General features: G+C 37.2%; 1 protein-coding gene across 1 annotated transcript in view; it reads right to left on the bottom strand.

The window, feature by feature from the left end:
* The window catches only part of LOC126830825 (ETS-related transcription factor Elf-2), a 42,954-nt gene extending 40,349 nt beyond the window's left edge, over positions 1 to 2,605 (bottom strand). Inside the window, exon 1 of the mRNA XM_050561253.2 lies at positions 2,396 to 2,605. The gene's annotated coding sequence lies outside the window, so the exon portion shown is untranslated. The remainder of the gene's footprint in view (positions 1 to 2,395) is intronic.
* Between the last annotated feature and the right edge of the window lie 13,150 nt (positions 2,606 to 15,755).

Below are 15,755 nucleotides of genomic sequence, written 5' to 3'. Positions count from 1 at the left end.
TACACAACAGTTTCACCAGAAATTAATCACAATGTTTTAGAGGAAGATACAATCATAGCTGTTAAATTTTTAACCGTTTCGAATAAAATCTCAAAGAAATGAAAGACAATGATTTTATGTCTTTGGTTCGACTCTTTAATTATGTCACCTATCGTTACAACAAGGTGCTGGCGTCCTCGTCTTGTGTTGCGGACAGTTAGTTTAATACAGGAATCAACCGATCATGTCCTAATCACAACTTGACGGAGCTCGCTGCACACTAGCTGCGGTCTTGTTCTTGACGGACTTGATATAGAGGTATATATTCGCGCGGTAGCCTAATTGGCCCTTGCCAATTTGACGCGGTTTGACTAAACACTAATGAACAGCTTGTTGGTTTAATTAGGACTACATATTTTTAATATTATTAAAGTTAATTTAACGCAAATGTTAAAAACATTATTCTAAGTAGACCAGTCTTTTTCAATTTCGGTTAGATTAGAGTAAAATGGTCCCGATATCTCAAAAAGGGGATGAAGGCGACGAATTCCACGCCTAGGAAGCGTACATTAACACAATCCACACATACCATGGACCGGTGATGGTCAGATGAAGATGAAATGCACCGACTGGGATAATGAAGACGGTAGAGAAATGGGGTTTAGCGTCCATTAGCCACGAACTAGATCATATCGGCACTAATATATAGTTCAAATTTTATTTCAATAATTCGCTTGCGTGTAGGAGTCTTTAGCAGTTGGAAGTAACCGAAGTTCCCAGAGAAAACCCACGAGGTTGGACAGGCGACCCTACTCCTTGTCAAGTACAAGCGGGGAATCGAAACTACGCCACTTGATTCAATGACAGAGGCGCCCACCCCCACTAATGAAGACGAGTATACGCCAGGTATACGTACAAGGGAAATTTTTCCTGGGCAGCGGCGCTCCGACCTACACTTATTTCGAATTCCAAATGTCAAGGGCCTCGGTTTCCGTCCCATCCGAATGACCATATATATACTTTCCTTTGTCAAACACCCTATCCTACACCAATGACAAGTCGGAACCACACCAGAAATCAGTATGAAATTTCTCGGTCAACACCGTGATCTAACACGGGAACTAGGTTAGCGAGCCAACGCCTACTCACTGAGCCACCACGGCTCGCCAACTGAAGATGATGAATAACTATTTCGCTAAACTGACAACATGTTTTGCTTCCCCCCAAAAATTAAGTAAATCAATAAATATACAAAACAACATTTACAGATTTAACCACTGACAATATTATTTTTTAAAAAATAACAAATACCTGCTTCACAATATGTGAGAAGTATTTCTTTTGTATTGGTGTTCTAGATAATATTCTTGTTTGTCAAAAATTTGAACTTAAGAAATATGAAGTAAATGAAACGAAATGGGGTTGAATGCCCTACCTTTTTATTCACCAACCGGGCTAATGAACACGGCTAGTGTGCTGGGAGGGGAATTTTTGTCTGGCAACGGCGTTCCCGCTAACTATTTCAATTGCCACTGCAAACGGTGTTTGTCTCACACTGGAAAAGCCTGACCCGGACCCGAACTTCCTTAGTGCTAGTCAGCGCCCTACCCACTGCGCTACAATGGCTCCCGAAATATGAAATAGCACAAAGCACCAACCGGGCTAATGGACCTCGATTTTTAGACAAACCCGAACGACTAAACACAGTTCCGTCCGATACACACAATTAAATTATTAACCAATTATTACAATCTAGCAAAACTGAGTTTACCAGTTTACCAAAGTGTCACCATTTGCAGAGACAAGATCGCAATGTTCCTGAAGCAACGACTGCGAGTTTTACAACATCTGAATAATATGTACGGAAATGAAATGAAATGAAATGGGGTTTAACGTCCTACGGTTCTGCACCTAACCTGGGCTAATTGAAGACGGGCATACGCCATACAGTGTGCTATGAGGGAAATTTTGCCCGGGCAGCGGCGCTATACGGCCTACTATTATATCGAATTCCAACTGCCAAGGGATCTTTTACGTGCACGCCAATGTGTACACGGGTCCTCGGTTTTTCGTCCCATCCGAACGACTAGGCAGCCGCCTTGTCAGGCCCTCCGTTCTGCATCACTGACAAGGGGAAACCACGCCGGAAAATCGAGATGAACTTTCTCGGCCAATGCAGGGATCGAACACCCGACCTCCAGGCTAGCGAGCCAGCGCCTTAAAATTACCCACTTAGCCACGTGATCCCCTAATATATACGACACCAAGCTATTGAAGTTGCAAAATCGTAGGCCTTACAATTAGGCTACAATTCCTATATTACCCCACCCCTTATGTTTTGGCCTGATAGTGTTTGGATATTCAGTATTCAGTTTACACAGGCATCTTAAATATGATATTGTTCAAAATTACTCACATTTACTTTCTTGGTGCGATTGACAATGCTTTTATACCCTCGTCTTCATTAGCCCTAGTGGAACCGAGAAATAAGCTGTCTTCGTTCGCGTGTAAAACAGAAGGTTATTAACTGCCATTTCATTTCGTCTCCTCAAACAATACGAAAAATGAGATTTTATATGTCTGTCTTCATTAGCCCGAGTGGAGCAGAAACGTAGAAGGTTAAACGCCATTTCATTTCGTCTCCATAAATAATATGAAAAATGAGATTTTAGTTAGGTTTTTGATGAATGGTGTAAAAGAAAAATGTATGCTGATCATCAAAATCAACAACACGTATAGAAAATACGTACAGAACAGTGAACAACAATATCCTGTACTGTATTAGCACATGAACATGAATAACACCGGATACGTATATATACGTGAATACTTACTATTATTATTTATCGGAAGCTACAGAATCTGTTAAACGGGATATATAAGAAATAAAGAGGTCACGCAGTATACCCGGAACTCCATAAAATGTCAGCTTACATCAAATATACCATGTTGACAAAACGATAAATCTACTGACGGTTTTTTATGGTTTCGGATAAGGAAAACGACGCTTACATAAATATAGAGCATATTATATTATTCACACAATGATTACAGTTTAGACATAAAACAAGTAAAATATAACAGAATCAAAATATATTGTAAATCAGGATCAAATGTGGATATTATGATTTAGTTTTTTTCAACAAGATGTATTACAATTGCTTGCCACATTATTAAATATCTTGATTTTTTTTTAAAGGGTAGAGGAGGAGTCGAATGGCACATATACTATAGCAGGATACCCGGCTTCGCCCGGGACCCAAATTCGCATGAGGACAAAATTCACCAGGGGCCCAAATTCACCCGGACCACAAATTCGATGGCCTAAATTATTCACTGGGGTGGAGCACGCAGCGTATAATGGGCGTACATACAATACACACTTTTCGATCCCAAGCTTGCAAATCACAAGCCTGCCCAACCTCGTTGGTTTTCTCCGGTTCCTCTGTTTTCCCCTTACTGTTAAAGACCCCTAAGCGGATCCCTCTCCCACCTTCAACTTAAACCATTACTCAGATAATAAACATTTGAGACAGGATAATGCGTCATCTGACAAGATATTACATTGACGTGCTTTAAAAAAACATCTGACAAGATATTATTTTGACGTGCCTTAAAAAACAAAGAAATATAATTCATATTTTTCTTCTTTTTTTTTCGCTTAAAATTATTTTCATCACATCTTATTATATAATGGATATTTTAATAAGGAGGAAATATGAGCCTCAGACCCAACACAGATAAAAATAGGTCAGTCTCATTTCATCCTGACATTAAGACTTATAATTGCTATTAACGGCACTATTATTACATACTAAGTCTTGCCCAATACTTCATTAATGATTATAGCCCTATTAATATTTTGACGTTCTAACTCATGACATCAACTGCCAAGATAGGTCGCATTACTTTTATTATTTCTTGTCCTTTGTATTTCCTTTCTTTATAATGCGATCAATCATATCTCTATTTAGGTAAGATGGGATAGACAATTAGACCTATATGCCAGGCTCGTACCCCCCCCCCCCTCCTCTTCCACCCCCAAACACCAATACACACAAATGTCAATCGCATAATTTTTAAGTGGCATTTATTGATTGGGGTACACATTAACAGAACACAATTTTTATGGGAAACAATCACTGGTTTTATTCTAATTTCACGACGTTTCGACAAGTATCCTCTTATACTTGTGCTTGATAACGATAAGAGGATACTTGTCGAAACGTCGTGCTATTAGAATACAACCAGTGATTGTTTCCCATAAAGATTGTGTTCTGTTGTTGTCAATCGCATAAAATAAAGTGAATGTATAAGGCTTGTTCCGAGTTCCGAGTGGTGCCTATCAGCCCATTTCATTGGAAAAGTCTTGGATTGGAATTCGATATAAGAATTGTGAATTAGAAATTTAATGTTAAAATGATCTTCTCGAAAACCGTGTTCTCATAAAAGGAATTGTTTGATATCTGTTCAAATGAGCGTTTCGAATTCTGCTAGTTCAAATGATCGATGGATCATAACTGTCGGCCTTTCATTCGGTTAAAACGTCCGGCAGCTGTCCTTCCTGATATATCTATAAGTATTTCTTACAATACATTCATGATTTGTTCATTCATCAGTTCTATACATGCGGAATATGATGGTGTCTCCGAAGGTCTGAAACCAAAGGTCCCCAAAAGATTAATTCTACCCGTGTGTCCTGGAATTGGACTCATCTGATATGTACCTTATGACCTCCAGCCCGACCAACTATTTGAGTATTAACTATGAATGTAAAGGGTAAATGGCCCTTTAATACTGCAGTTGTTGGCCAATATTGAAATTAAATCGGGCTAACGACCTTCTTTTCTTCACCAAGCAGGAAATTGATGACATGCCTATATATTAAGGTAAGTAAATCGATTTTTAATAGACGTGCATTGAAATGTCAATGAACTGGTCTAGATAACCCTTCACGTTTACCTTGAAACACAGAAAACAGCCGGTATTACTGTTCAGAAACACTATTATGTTATGTTGGATGTTTATTGATTTTCATGTAATTATAAATCAATATGGCCTTACTCTACATAAAATGCTGTCGTTTCCTGTAAGTAAAAATCAAAAACTATTGACGCGGATCGTAAAACAAGTTACAATTCCCGTGAGCATAAAAAATATATAAAAATAAGAATAAAATAGTTTTGTTATAGCCATGTGGGTATTTATACAATAGGTCTCACCAATAATAGAAATTAAATCAATATTTACTTATACAGATTAGAATAATATATGTCTTTCTTAAAGTACAAATATTACCGTATATAAATTCTACATCCTTATTGACACACACTATGCAAATATATAATATTACTTTATTTATATAAAGACCGGTTCGTATAATATATAACGTATAGAAAGGGGACCGACTGCTGTATATATATATAGATATATGTATTTGACAGTTATTCAGGTCACCTATTCAAGTCTACTCAAGCAAAACCAGCTAGCACGAAAACAGGAAACAAAACGCATAAAAAGAAAACTTAAAGCGACATTCTGTGAAAAGGGTAATATTTTCAAACGAGAATAATTCGCAATAGAAAATTGGTGAAGGCTTAAAGTGCATGTGCGCTATTTGCATTTTTCGAAAAATATAAACTATTCCATCGTAATCCTTGCTAAAATGTACCCCAAAAAATTATTTAGCATTATTATTTTTTTAAAGACAAATCAACTGTAGATAATCTCCTGTCTTGGATTTAAAAGATTTTAGCGCAGATTACAGGTACCCGTTCATGTCATGTGCTGTAGATGTCGAATGTTGACAAATTGTCAATTTAGTATTGAAGATACTGAAATGAATAAAACCATTTTTGGACTGATATTCCTTTGAGAAACTCAATTCTCACAATGTGTATATTGCAAGTGATTGCTCAATACCCCAAATGACCTTCAGAGACGTTAAAGAATAAATTTTAATGTTAATGTTGACGCTTCTTTTTTTATTTAAAGACTATAAATAGCTAACAGTATTTCCTTTTCTGCAAAAGATTCAGTTCTCACAATGTTGAAGTTTACAAGTGACGTTCAGAAAATAATTTAATGTGAATATAAATGTTGACGCTTCAATATTATAGCCTTTTCTACAAAAGACATTTGAACTCTGTATATACAGTTGAACATATTATGAATCTTGTAAAAGTTATAAAATAAAGTTAAATTGAAAATACCTTCTAAAAAATACACATTTTTATTAACACTGTCTGTTTACATATATAAACCTAAATACGAAATTTTATACATTTCGGGACTTTTATAATGGGTATATTTAGATATTCTATAAGGAATATAACCATCTAGGAAATTGTTTCCTTTGGTATGAAGTGTTTTCCCACAGAAATATGCGTGGTTCATCTTTTCCACATATATATATATATATATATTTATTGCACCAATTCCCCTTTCCTGTCCGTGTATAATATGTGCATTTCATGTCTTTAAAGGACAATGGTGGTGACCATTAATTTTACACATGTAACAGAAATGGTTAACAGATACCAGATTATACAAGTCAGTGAGAAGAACGAATATATATTACATTTGTAAAGTGTTTAACTAAAAAATTCTGTCACCTCTTGATATGGAGTATCCATTTTTAAATACAAATGTACATTTCAACCAGGACAACGCAGATTCAAAGAGTTGGTGGGACTAGCGAGACTGCATCCAATATTAAAGGGGTCCCAAAATTGGTTCTAACATATCCTTTAAATATATATAAAGGATGTTGTATGATTTTATTTATTATGTTGTATGTTGTGCCAAATAAATCTGACGTACAAAATATGCTCCCTTTTCACTGATGATACCGAGATTTTCAGCAAGCTTAACCCGGCCCTGATTTAACGACTAGGTATCCCATTGGATTAATCGTGGGTCATGTACGTCTTACATAATGTTTCAATTTTATATCAGTATACGAGAGTGTTTATCATCAAACATAATGTACACCAGAAACTTTATAACCAATAACTTAAAATATTATGTCAAGAGATTATCTAGCCTACTTTTGTTTTGCAACACTATTATTTAAACAAGATGTTCGGGCTCTTATTTGTCTCCGTCTTCATTAGCCTAGTCGGAAAAAAACAGTAATATGTTAACTCCATTTCATTTCATTTCTTATTTATCTATATTTAAATGTTTTATTGATTTCAGTTATGTTTTCTTTTATACTTGTAAAAGGGCAGCAGTTCTCAACATTGGTTTAAACAAATATTGTGATATTGATTATGTCGCCATGACAGAGCATATTATCATGTGTTATATACCTGATCGGTCTGTTTAAAGGTGCCTTCCCGCGTATAAACTGTGCGATTTCATGATATATTTGGACTAAAAACGTATTCAAACTAATTTATCTATCAAAACTTTGCTTCAAATCCCTCTGAAAACATTTGAATCCGAAGAAAACTAACCCATGCTCCGAGAATCTATTTTTATCAGCATTGTTTATCACGTACCTTGAAGAATCCATTTACATCTTGTATTTGTCGTTAATTCATTTACCATAAATATCGAAGTAAATTCCTATCCTCTGTCAACTTCTTTTTCAACCGTTTAATCACAGAGTCTACTGGACGTTTAATTCTCTCAATGTTCTCACAACCGTTAGCCATTGGATCAACACTTAAGAAGCGCTCCTTACGTCAATCAAGGGATACACCTTATGACAGACTTTATGATCAAACGCGCACTTGTTAAACCCATCGGCCACCCCATCCCCACCTCATCCAGTCAAAAATTCCATTTCCTTAAGAATGGCTTGCTATAGCAACGGTAATTCAGTCCTTGTAGTAAACTCCTAATCGTGGCATGATGTAGTGAAAGCTTAATGATCCATTATTAAGATTTATATAAAGAGCAGGTCGTTCTAAAAATCATCCACAGCGGCAATGATGTCATCGTCAGACGGGAAATGCCTACCGGAAAGAAATTTCTTCAGAGCAGGAAACAGATAGAAGTCTGGGGGAGCTAAATCAGGAGAGTAGGGTGGATGCTGAAGAAGTTGAAAACCACAGTCATGGATTGCTGACATAGCAACGGCTGATTTGTGCACTGGCGCATTAATCACGGCTCTCGCCTCGATATGGTCCATTTTCTGATAACAACAGAGCCTACTTGAATGTTATGATCTGTCACTATCAAACAGTTTGACCGAATGTGATGAAAGTTTGTGACAGAGCCCGAGGAACATAATAGTGCACATGCAAAACGTGGTATCTTTGTGTTGCACGGTTTTCCAATCGAGGCTCACTACTTATCAATCACCCCTCGTACATGACTTCATTCTATTTATATGAGTGTCCATTTTGCTTACATAATGTCATTCTCCTCCCAGTATTTCTTTTGGTTAATGCGCATTGCATTCGTGTGATGACTTGTCGTAGAAAAATGAATCCCGTATTTTCTAGGAAACCATAGTGTACACACCGGTTGTGTTCTAAAATTATATAGAAGATGTGGTACACGAGACAAGGCATGCTTGCCTTTTTATACTACTGGCAAGTCATTTCAAATGCGATTTGTTTTTCCATCAGCCGGTTTCTTTATATTACTCCAGTTCATCCAAATGATTTCATTTATTATCCTTGAGAGAGGCCACACTGGTCAGAAGTGAATTTTCGCTAGGTCGCTACAATATTACTACTCGTAATTCTCTGTGAAACAGATTGGAGAGAGGCATTTAGCAATTGACTTATAATATATGGACTAAGACTAGTAATTATTTCCCCTTATTTCATGATGGATAGACAATAGGGTGTTTCACTTTTCACTTTTTTCGGAATTTCTAAGGTTTCTACCCGTCACCGAAGTCCACTCGGGGTCAAACTTACACCGTAATATTTTCAGAATTTTCTTGCCAAAAATGGCTGCCGGCGGCCATTTTTTCTAAAATTGCGACTATTTTCTGGATTTTCGGACATTTTGAGCTTGACAGATCACTAAGAAAGGTCAGGTATGGCTTGTAATGTATCTATTTTATCCTTTTCAGGTATGTAGAGTCCATTCCCACTATCTTAAATGAGATTGTCAGAATCCAAGATGGTGGAAATCCAGGATGGCGCCCAAAATCATCTATTTTCGTGACATGGAAAAGCATTTTTCAAAGACTATGTCATTCTGAACATCATTTTGTCCCCGATAATAAACTTTGCATTCATAAAATTCATTATCGGGGCCAAAATGATGTTCAGACTGACACTGATCTACCTTTGGTTGAAAATGGCGGATGGTAATGACTGAAGGCGAAGTTCCGATGGAGTATATTCACCACACTATTAATCTGGCAGAACTATGACTGAACCTGGAAATTGTTTACAAAGTTGTTTTTTTTATGATTGATTTTAGTAGCCTAAGGTGTCATCTTTTAGAATGTGACGGGTGAACCTCGGTAACCCTTGAGCGTTTTGAGAAATTCAAGATGGCATCCAAGACGACCGGCATTTCACTAAATACACTGTGATCGTTCATTATGTTGTGGGGTCATTAGATGATAGTAAAATCCAAAATTCCAGATAATATGGCCCTTTAACTCGTTAGCGGCGGTTTGGAGCAAACCAAACTATATCTAGAGACAAATTATATATTTCTGGATATAGGAACATATGAGTGATACAATAACACTACATACATGCCTATCAGGAGCACGCTAGCACAAGCTGTTTTTTGAATATTTAAAAAAAACAAATTCTACCCGCAAAACATGAAAATAACTAGGTAATATTCAGTTTAATCCTCTAGTCGTGTTTCTGGCTACAACCTGTGACAGCGCAAGCGCAAAATACTGTATAATCTAAGCCATCCCTAGTGCAGCTACAAGTACGCGTACTACATGTCACTCTTCCACCCACATCTGACGAGCCACGTAACAGACTCCGGAGCACGTTGACCAGTTGTAATGTTCTCAATTTAGTGTCATTAACCCAGCAATATAGTTCCTGCGGATTACGATCTTCCAGTCAACGCCACACAATGGCTTGGTGATGAAATCTTTTTGCGTTCCCTACACATGCATCATTCTTTGGAGCAAGACTACATGGTTTAGGTGGGGATGATGACGACACATTTCCCGTTTTAGATGTCTATACCCACCAACGTGTTTCAGGCAGCGATTTGAAAGAGCTCTGTCTATAACAAGCTTCTTACAATTGAATCACCAATCGAGGAAAGAACAACCGTTGACATTGGTTCAACTTCTGAGAAACATATGTCCAGTACCATTGAAATCCTGCCAGCTCATGCTTTTACTGGATGTGACACGGTTACGTGCTGTTACGTCGTGGGAAAAGGAACAGCTTTGAAGGTGGTGAGAGCTTGATTGTATTCTCTCTTTAGACGCTCTAATAGAATCTGTGCTTGCACAGGCCACTGTACATGTCGGCTGGTTATGGACAAAGTTCTAGCAAATCGATGTCTGAAACACGCTGGAGGGTATGGACAATTGGACGTCCAAAACTGAAATGTATGGTCAGCATCCCGCCACCCAAACCATGTAGTCTTGCTCAACGATTGATCCGGAACTGTTTTGCTGGGTGAAGGTTACAAAATTGAGAACATTACAACCGGCCAACTTGCTCCAGAGTCTGTCATGTGGCCCTGGAGCTCCTGATAGGTATTATGTGGTGTTATCATATCACTCATATGCTCCTATGTCCAGAAATATAATTTGTCTCTAGATGTAATTTGGTTTGCTGAAATAATCGCTCCCAACCGCCGCTAACGAGTTAAAGGGCCATATTATCTAGCATTTTGGATTTTACTATCATCTAATCACCCCACAACATAATGAACGATTTTAGTGTATTTAGTGAAATGCCGGCCGTCTAGGATGCCATCTTGAATTTCTCAAAACGCTCAAGGGTTACCGAGGTTCACCCGGCACATTCTGAAAGAGGACACCTTAGGCTACTAAAGTCAATCATAAAAAAACTTTGTAAACAATTTCCAGGTTCAGTCATAGTTCTGCCAGATTAATAGTATGGTGAATATACTCCATCGGAACTTCACCTTCAGTCATTACCTTCCGCCATTTTCAACCAAAGGTAGATCTGACATCATTTTGGCCCTGGTAATGAATTTTATGAGTGCAAAATTTATTATCAGGGCCAAAATGATGTTCAGAATGACATAGTCTTTGAAAAAGATGATTTGGGGAGGCATCTTGGATTTCCACCATCTTGGATTCTGACAATCTCATTTAAGATAGTGGGAATGGACTCTACATACCTGAAAAGCATAAAATAGATACATTACAAGCCATACCTGACCTTTCTAAGTGATCTGTCAAGCTCAAAATGTCCGAAAATCCAGAAAATAGTCGCAATTTTAGAAAAAAATGGCCGCCGGCAGCCATTTTTGGCAAGAAAATTCTGAAAATATTACGGTGTAAGTTTGACCCCGAGTGGACTTAGGTGACGGGTAGAAACCTTAGAAATTCCCAAAAAAGTGAAAAGTGAAACACCCTAATAGACAATTTTTCCCTTAATTTTTTTCTCCCCTCTTCCTGCATTTTTTGGTTGACTTTTTGGTCTAGAATTGGAGAAAAGGGATCAAATTTGCAATTTCATAGCAGTTTTGGGTAATACTGATGATATTACAGCGGAGGGATAAAGTGTCTTTCTGCAGAGCAATCATTGTGTCGGAAGTGAGATTTTCACCCCAGTCAACTTCAAATCCGCGTAGCAAAAAATCTAAATGGTCAACCCCCTACAAAATTATGATGAGGAGATTGCCAAATGTTGTCCCCATTGTGCCTATAAAGATTGGAACCAACGGAATGTTGAGCAAAAAGCTACAGCCTGTGATGTTACAGTCATTTTACATTGAAGTCAATAATTGCTAGTCTGAGACCTGATAATACTACAATACTTGGTATGGAAACGTTGCAGTGTAATAAACAAAGTGACGGACTGTAGTATTCGACGGGACGAATACTTCTTACACAAGTACATGTACTCGACATGACCGATCGTATTTCTTATACTTGTAATCTACTATGGAAGGGTATCGCTGCCAATATTAAATGCTCTGCTAAAATCTTTTTTTCGATTGATTATGTGTAAAAAGTACATGTACAATGTACAAAGCCCTAATACCGGTAATGATAAAGTCAAAATACCCCTAAGAGCAAAGCTTAATATAAAACGTCAAATGCAATGTGTCAAATGTCAAAGGTTTTATTGGAAAATGCTGATTTTTGACCTGTCTAAATTTTACATTTCCGTCATTATATTTTACATTTGCGCTCTTCTGTCGCATTTCATTTGCCCTTCACACTTTCTACATAGCATCTTACGCAGAACACTTAAAGCTGAACTCCGATTACAAAACTACAGAAATAATCAAATAAAAAAAAATAACACCCTAAATAATCGCCATACTTATTATCAAGTTGTAGAACAATCATGACGATTGTACGGCATACAAAAGCAGAGGCAGACCACGCCCACATCCAGTTCACTCCTTGTCAACCACACTGTCCACTGACCTTTTTATACCGAGAACCGTATAATTTATCTTTTAACTTGAAAAATGGGTTTGCGGTTGTCAATTTTCAAAATTTTCCTGGGGGTAGAACACCCCCAGCCCCCCCCCCCATCGGTCGCTCGCGCGACGCCACTGGCTCTAATCAATGTTTGTTAAACAATTGTAGGCCTAGACAAAGATACATTTTTATAGACATTAGATATGAAGTGAGTTTAGATTTTTTTTAGGTTTTGTTTTTTTTCTCTATTAATTATTTGAAAATAGTATAACTTATACTTGAATCATATGGTAATATATATAAAATTGTAACAGAGTTTTGTTTACTTGGGTTTTGAGGGGTTTTTTGTTCTTGGGGTTTTAATTATGGTCGTCATCCAATTGCTTATATTGCCTTACAATAAAATGCAATGAAAGGAAATTGAATGAAAATTATTTTTGTGAATGATAGTATGTTTAAATTATATAATCCGGGCCATTGGTAAAATTATCATTATTCCAAATATATCTATATGTCGCAATAGATCTCACAACGTAGCTCTAATCAATGTTTGTTGATGTCGTGATTTTAGTTAGGAGAGGGTGACGGCTGTCCTAAGTTAAAATTGATTTTAGTTAAAATTTTCCCTAAAATAGTTTTGTGAAACGCCACTATTTTAAGTTAAGAAACAATTCTAACTTTATTTTAGTGGATTTTATCTGAAATGCTTAAAATCGTTTTGTGAAACGCATCTATCTTAAGTTAGGATGGAATTTTAGTTTAAGACGATTTTAAGGAGATTTAAGTTTTTGTGAAACAGGGCCCTGGCAAATGCAATTTTAATAGATTTTGACCCAAGGAGAGTTTCGGTTTAGCACCCACTCGATATATTGTACCATTTTATTTCAATAATTCGCTTGCGCGTAAATAGGTCTTTAGCAGTAAGAGTAAACCCGAGGACCCGGAGAAAAGAACGAGGTTCGACAAGCGCTGCGTACAACTGGTCCCCCGCAAAAGGTTGGGATTGAAACCACGCCACTTGACTCGATGACAGATCTTATGATCCAATTTCAAACCACTGCCACTGGACCAGGGGCGCTAATAAAGTTGGGTTTTTTTGCAAATGCGACCGACTGATGCACATGTTCCTAATACGAGTGACGCAGTCAGGGGCTGAGCACAGTTTTCTAGGGGCCAGTAGCTGATCTTGAAGCTGGGAATGGGGTTTTAATTTTTTGGGACTGGGCCTGGGGGGACTTTGTTTCACGGGGACGCTTACTTGGTCTCTGAAATGCCATTTACTGGACTTTGGGGTCTGGGGAAAGGTTTTGCAGAATTCTGATGGTCAGAAAATATTTACAACATGAGTAAAATACGTTTTAATTTCTACTGGGATTAAATATGTAACAAGTAAAAGAATTCGAAAAGAAACCATACAATGTCAATGGATTTGAAAGATCAAAAATCAAAAGATGTGAAAATTCCGACCTGAATAGGTTTTAAGTCCTAGGTTTATTTAGGCAACACGTTAGCCCCTGTTTTAACCAGATTATACGGGGATTTTTTAATTTATTAGTTTTTCAAACACACTTAGTGTGTATATATTTATGGTAAGCGCCAAGACTGGTAGGCCTAAGTATTAGCACCAATGTCGTGTATTTGTTAATAATTGTATTTTCGATTATTATTATCAATTGCTTTCAATTCACCGAGTTGTTTGGGGGCAATCAAGTGAAGATTAATATAATAGTTTGCCTTCTAGTCGGCAAAATAAAGTATTCGAAATACGATGACTATAACCTAATAATTAAACATGCGATGAATTTGTATTGAAGTGGCGGTCTAGTTTTCAAAATTTTAGCACACAGGTCTCCGATAAAGAAAGCGTTTTACGCCTTCGACACACCGGAAGCACTGCCTTCTCAGACGCGGCCCTGTGGACTCGAAAAGAGAATTTTTTTGGCATTCTACTTATATCAGGTGGGCATAGAGTGGGAATTCGGTTGCAAGAGCACACGCATTTTAAAGAAAAGGGAAAAAAATAACACTTTCAAGTTGCTGTACTTACGGCCTGGAATAGCAGAAAAACGCATTTTTACAAAAAGCTCGTGCGCCTATGATACTGTTCGGAAATACGTTAAACATTAAGAGTATTACATGAATAATTATTAGTATACATATATGTAACGTCTAGGGTATCTTTTAAAAATACGTGAGTTGTTTTTTTTAAAATACAGAACCACAGCTTGATCCGTCGTATATTAGACGAACATTGATCATTGTGTTTTGGTTCCAAAAAACATTTATCAGCAGTAGTGTGAAAGATTAAGAGAAGTCTGATCTCGATTACAATACAATTTTCAAATCGATTATAGAAAAGACAACTGGTTTATTTTTTAATAAGAAGTGGATTATGTAGCTGGTTTATATTTTAATAAAATAAGATGTTTTGTATGTAAGGTACACATGTTGTTCATAATAACATAGCTTTATGGATTAACCATTTATTTTATTACATGAAACGATTTGATACTCTTGATTCATCAACACGTATTGAGTTCCGAATAAACACCTGGTGCATTTGTGATGACTTTTAGTGAATGAAACATACACCAAAGTAATATCATGTGATGTCTAGGCTATTACAACACACAATGTATGCTAGATGTCCCCCCCCCCCACACACACACACACTCATTCACGCATTGATGGTTCGTTTCGTGGAAATTGAGCACGACGTTTGAAACCGTATTACTATGAAACATCATCATTTTTTACAGATCAAAATGTAATGAGAGACTGCGGAAACAAGCCATGAGTATGAGAGAGGAAAGACGATTGGCAATGTGGCAAGAGGTGTATAGATCAGAGATTTATATGATTTTCATGAAAACATAGCATTTTTTCAAAAGTTTCCACGAAAAGTGGTCCGCGACCCCAGCTGGGATCTGTTACTGATTGTAAGACACCCAATAGGAGGTTAAACACCATTTCATTTCATTTTGTACGACACACCGTGTATATATGGGCGGATCCAGGTATTTTTGCAGGAACTAGGGTTTTGCCAGGATCCCGTTAAGGAATTTCATTGATGCAAACACAATTAAAATTGTGACATCACACATGTCTATATCATTATTTCTCGCTTTATGTAGCTGAGCAGGGTGGGATTTGCCCCCCCCCCCTCCCGATCCGTCCATGTTATTTGTTACTGACTTTAAAAGTTTTATGTAGCAGATGGTAAGACACTGCAACTATTACTAATACC

The sequence above is a fragment of the Patella vulgata genome, chromosome 8 (genome assembly GCF_932274485.2).
Source record: "Patella vulgata chromosome 8, xgPatVulg1.2, whole genome shotgun sequence".
NCBI lineage: Eukaryota > Metazoa > Mollusca > Gastropoda > Patellidae > Patella > Patella vulgata.
The sequence above is the reverse complement of the archived record's forward strand: the minus strand, read 5'-3'. Positions and strand labels throughout refer to the sequence as shown.